At 34.6% G+C, this 5,925-nt stretch overlaps 1 long non-coding RNA gene across 3 annotated transcripts; it reads left to right on the top strand.

Moving 5' to 3' along the window:
• The first annotated feature begins 219 nt into the window (after nucleotides 1–219).
• Nucleotides 220–5,632, top strand: LOC119240668 (uncharacterized). 3 transcript variants are annotated; one of them, XR_005124179.2, is made up of 4 exons: nucleotides 220–246; nucleotides 1,895–2,249; nucleotides 3,154–3,237; nucleotides 4,794–5,632. It is a non-coding gene; the product is annotated as an uncharacterized LOC119240668 (long non-coding RNA). The 3 variants fall into 3 exon arrangements; XR_008550630.1 differs by having other exon boundaries at nucleotides 240–276; XR_005124166.2 differs by lacking the exon at nucleotides 220–246 and having other exon boundaries at nucleotides 1,805–2,249.
• Nucleotides 5,633–5,925: the final 293 nt, after the last annotated feature.

The raw sequence follows: 5,925 nt of genomic DNA, 5'->3' as shown, positions 1-5,925 counted from the left end.
GTGATCAATGAAACCTCTAAAGTAAAATTGTAAAGATACATATATCACTTTGTCTCTATTCTAGTTTGATTTGTCAATCTCCTATAAAGAGGAAACTCCTCAGAGGCTTTCAAAAACATGTATTGCTCATTCACTATAAGTCAGAATAGTTACTCAGTGGAATTATACTGTTAACATTTACTTAATATTTGCAATGTATTAAGCATTGTCCTCAGTGTTCTAATCATCCTCACGGCAACCTCATGAGTAAGTAGTATTCCAATTTTCATTTTAAAGGTAAGGGGATCAGGCACATGGACATTAAATTATTTGCCAAAGATTACATACCTAGTTAACGTTAGGATCTGAATGTGGGCAATCTATTTCCCAACCACATATCTTAAACCTATGCTATACTGAGACCAAAGAGCTATTAGATATTGTTCCCTTCAAGAGATGATGTTTGAGATGGGGTTGCAAGCTCATGTGCTGATGCAGTTATCTCTTGTCAGGGAAATAGTAAGAGTGTGATTATTGAGATGGGTAAAGAACCCATCTCCACAGGTAAATATCTGAAACCTCCATCCCTAGCTCAAATCATTTATTATAAATATGTTAGTGAGGGTGGATTCTTATCAGATAGGATTCTTGTCAGATAGACTCCACTTAGTCTTTGTGCTAGGAGTAAGACTTTCTGCTGAGTGTGATTGTGACAGTTATATAAAAGAATTTTAGTGAAAGAAAAGAAGGTTATAAGTGACTGTTTTAAGAAACTGGAGCTCAGTCTCTACAGGGTTCTGAGATATTTCAGTAAGGAGCATAGGGTTTCCAGTAGAGACTAAACACCCTGAATCTCTCACAGTGTTAGCTACATTATTGTTTGTATATGAATTCTTGCCAACCAGACTGTGAGAGAGATACTGAGTAAGTCTACTAATTCGGGGTTAGAATGTTTGCATGAGGTATTATAAAATTTTGTCAAGTTTGTACAGAAGAACTAAAGGCAAGGCAATAAGATATTAACAATCTTGTGGTTTAAGTAATGAGGTTTTACGAGTAAGAAGTAGAGGGTGAGAGAGGGAGTAGAGGGTGGGAGAAAAATCAAGAACTAAATATCTCTAAGTGGTAAAAGTGAAAGACACATAATCAAAAAGTTGTGAAGGAGCTTGTAGAAAAGAAGTGTTAGAGAGTGGAACATTAGAGTTTATATTTTGGAATATTTGGTAATTCTTAGTAATAGCCAGTTCCAGGGTATGTCCATGGGTGTGGCTGACTGCAGTAGAGTGCAAGTCACTGACATTAAGAAGAGCAACAAATTATGATACAACATTGTTGGATAAATCAACATAGACAATGAAATCATCTAGGATGACACAGGCATTTATGGGTGAGAAAGAAGACTGTTAGTTGCAAGAAACACTGCCTGACCACAAAGCCATTGGATACCAACATTGAGGTATAAAGTATAATACCAGAATAACATGAATCTAAAGAAGACATGTTTTGAGTTGGGTGGAATAGTATTTTTGGAGATAAAGAGTGCAATTCTAACACTTCCCTCTTGACCTGCAAAACACACAATTTTGGAGAATAAAAAACCTCCATTTAATGATATATTGGGGGAAGCAGAATTGTTCAAAGGATCAGTCTTTAATCTTTACTAGAGACTGAAGGTTTAGAACGGTTGGAGGTTTCTTTACCATGGCACTGAATTATATCAAGTTCAAGTGGAACTGGATTATATCTGGGAATTGTTGGCAGGATGAAAAAGTATCAGTTATAATGAAAATTAATATTTTAGAGGCTTCCGGTGATCTTAACACTTCCAATCATCTTATAGGTAACAGGTAATGTCATCTTATTTTTAATGATCACATGAAGCCCTGGGATATGTACTGTTTCACCTATTTTACAGATCATAGAATGGAGACATCAAAAGGTAAAGCAACCTGCTCATGCAGATAAAGTAAGAGGTAAAACCAATGTTTTAAGCCCAGCAGTCTGAAATCAACACATACTGATGTTATGTGATGGAAAGATGAAGATTAGGAGAGAAAATATGATAATAAATGCAGCAAGTCAACTATGAAAGGGAAAAGGAGACTGGAAGTTCTTCATTTTGAATACTAGTACAAGATTATGAGACTATTAGGCACAGATTTATTTGGTCATAATGCTCCCTGACAAATATAAGTGTTAGAATGAAGTGCAACAACTACACCTCAAAAGCTACAGGCTGTAGACTTCTCAAAGTTTCATGGAAGCTTTTGGTGAGTATGGGTTACATACCTCAGAAGGGGACAGGAGGGGCTCCTATTATTAATTTTAGTACAAGTATATATTTAATACAAATATATATTCTAAATTTAGTATAAGAGGTAGGAATTTAGTACAGAATGTGTTGCTTAGGGAAGCTTCACCTTCTTTTACAGAGAAGCTATACCTCTTTCTCCAAAGATGAGTTGAAAAATTCAAACACCTTCGAAATAATTCCAGGCTAATTGTGCATCTAGTCAAATTAGTCGATTTATTTAGCCTATTGCTTTTTTCCCTAAACGGGTGCTAATGGTGGTTACAGCTCACAAAAATGGTTCCAGTTCGGTTAAATCACATCCATTTATTGAAAAATTAATGTCCTCACTTGTAAAATACAAATTAAACAAATTTCAGAGCCATAACTGCTAATATGAAACCTTGCATATAAAAACTGTTGGAAAAGTTACAAATACTAAGTGAATAAAAGTGCTCTTATTAATAAATAATAATAACTAATATTTGGAACTTTGTGCTATAACTAGTATTTTGTTATTACTTAAATTTATTATCTCATTGAATCCTTATTGTAATCTTTATACATAAGAATTATAGTAACTCCACTTTATACATGGGGAAAATTAGGCTTGAACATCAAACACTAAATGTGTGGTAGGATTCAAATTCAATCCATCTGACTTCAAAGTAATGTTCTTAATATATACTCTTAACACTTGGTAGGGATAATTTTTATAAACATTGGTATTAGATGCAGTAAACAGTTATTACAGCTCATTGGTATAGTCAAAATCCAAAATATAATGCCCCTAGCTTTCTAGCTTAAATGTAAGCCACTTAATGCAGACATAGTAAAAAAATATATAACCTAGGATAATTGTTATTTCCAATATTATATTTTAGGCATACTTCGCTCACTTCAAGTTACTAAGTCTTCATTCAAGTTACTAAGCAGAAGACACATATGGAGTCACAGGTTGTGTGACTGTGAGTGTCACATTGCCCAAGATAGTTTTGATTTATGTGATGCCATACCATAGTCCATTATCTTTACTCTTAAAATTTTCTTGATTTGGAATGCATTATATTAAAACTCTACTTTAATGTTTATTACTAAAAGTATGGGACTAGATCTTCCCAGTGATAGATTCTGTTTGCTCTCATATAGGCAATAAAGTCTAAAAGTGAGTGGCATATCCATCCCCTAAATGTATAGAATCCTTCCTGTCCTCTAAAACTCTTCCAGGAAGCACTTATGTTAATTTCATTAAAAAAATCACAAACCATGAATTATAAGGAATAATAATTCACATCCCTATATTTTTATGTGTATGATTTGAACATAACACTTTTATTTATTTATTAAAGATTTATTTATTTATACATACAAGCACTAGCATATAGGCCAGAGGTGCAGGGGGCAAGAGGAATCACCAGAGACAGAGTGGGGAACAGAACAGGCAGACTGACTGAAATACACTGCTGAGGGGAGCCGCGGGCGAGACAGGAGAGGTCTGCTGTGCCATGTCGGGTCAGCTCCCTGGCTGGCTGGGCATCAAACTCATGCTGCGGAAGGCTGCAGATTGCTTCACAGTGCTGTGTCTTCACCTCTTGTGCCACCAGGAGGTTCCTGAGTATAACACTTTTAGCACATAAAATGTCATTATTAATTTTAACTACACAGTTAATATGGGCTAACCTGTGGTAACTTATCTCTAATGATACATTTGATAAAATAATTTTTTTCACTTTTCATGCTCAGAAAATTACTGTTTGACTTTACCTTTATATTGACCTGTGACTTTTTCCTTGTTACTGTTCTTTGAATGGTGAATATTGAATTTCTCTTGTCTAATACAAGAGAATTCTAATCTTGCAATACTTATATCTCAGCACCTTTTTCAGATATTTCAGACAATGGTAACACAGGTTCTTAAAAGTGTAGCTCAGAATAATTAACAACATAAAGAGTTTGAATTTTTTTTGTCTTTTGAAGCCCTTAAAAAGGGCTTACTCAATTCTTTAACTTGAAAGGATTAAATTATAATTATGGCTTATGCTAATTTGAGAAATTTGTCAAGTACTGTTAACACTATTTCTTCAAAACAAGAAGCAAGTTAAGAGCAACTATTTAGCTAAAGTAATTTTAAGCTGTTGAAATTTAGATATATACCACAAGAGAGTTAAATAATACTCGCCAATAAAATAATTCAAAGTGATTTGGATAAAACAAAATGCCTTCTTTCTGAGTTTAATACACAGAGTTCCAGTAGAGGGCTCCACAAGACTGAAGGATACTAAATTTCACAGACTTGAGGCACTTCTTGTGAAACCATTTCATGATTATCCCCAAAATAGTAAATAATATTTACTCAGTTCATAGCATTTTTCACAACCCCCTAGAGTTGATTGATCCTAACAAATAATAATGATCCAGTTCTGATTTCAGAATCAATAGTTTGAGTTTAACATTCTAAATATGTAAACTAGCTGGTTTCTCTGGACTCATCTGATGGTACAGCAATCTACTGTCTGAACTGCAGGATACATGTGGACAAAAGAAGCTGTTTCCTTGGAAACGACTCTGAGAAAGCTCTTGGAACATCTCCTCCCCAGGAGTTAATTTGTTTCAGATGGAGAAAGGCGATTACTTACGACACATCAAGAAAGAAAAAGAGAAAACTCAAGCTTATTCCTACCATCACTGTTTTTCTCTTTCAAAATCATAGCATAGTTATCAGCAGCAAGAGTAAATATTAATGACATTGTGACTATCTAACATCTAACTCTGCAATAGTTTTCACCTGTATGTAGAAGAAACAGTGGGGTTGGAAAGGGAAATTTTCTAAATGAACCAAAGTACTGTGTATGCTTCTCAATTTCCTGGAAATTTTCCAGTGCTCTACTTCCCTTCATACTGATCATTTTAAAGTGCAAATGTTTGCCACTTGGGTTGAATTACAGATAAAAAAATAATGATCTGTCATTTAGTAAAGATGGTATCTCAACTTAGTGATTTAAACTTTTTCCTCAGTTGTAGTGAAGAATTAACCTATTAGGTCTAATCCTTGACTCCTTGCCTTTGTTATTCCTAGCATGGATTCATTACAAAGTGTATTGTGTTCAAAACTACCCAAGATTCTTCAATTGTGGACACTTGTATCAGGTTTTCAGTAAGGTTTTGTTAGTTGACTCATTAATTTTTGGCATGGCTGAGTTATGGTTTGGAGCTGTAAAATCGACTTAAGCAAATCAGTCCATATGAGAAAGAAACTTAAGACCTTTTCTATTGGATCATTTTTCTATTGAACCAAGTTAACCAAATAACAGAGGTCATAATACAAAGTAAGAGGAATCAACAAAATTAAGGCACATTAAATTATTTCAGTCCGTTAAAAACAGTAGTTGCGTTAATTAAATTTGATAGAATTTCTTAACTCAGTATGGTCTAATCTAAGGAAGTGTAAATTAACCTTAAATATTTTATTTTTTAAAGATTTATTTATTTACTTATTTATTTATACAAGCACTGGGGACAGCCAGAAGCACGGGAGGGCGAGAGAATTCACCAGAGCCAGAGCGGGGAACAGAACAGGCAGACCAATGAAATACACTGCAGAGAGGAGCAGCAGGCAGCAGGAGAGGTCTGCGCTCCATGTGGGACCCTCACCGGTG

Source organism: Talpa occidentalis, unplaced genomic scaffold (assembly GCF_014898055.3).
Source record: "Talpa occidentalis isolate TD23 unplaced genomic scaffold, MPIMG_talOcc4v2.1, whole genome shotgun sequence".
Taxonomy (NCBI): Eukaryota; Metazoa; Chordata; class Mammalia; order Eulipotyphla; family Talpidae; genus Talpa; species Talpa occidentalis.
The sequence above is the reverse complement of the archived record's forward strand: the minus strand, read 5'-3'. Positions and strand labels throughout refer to the sequence as shown.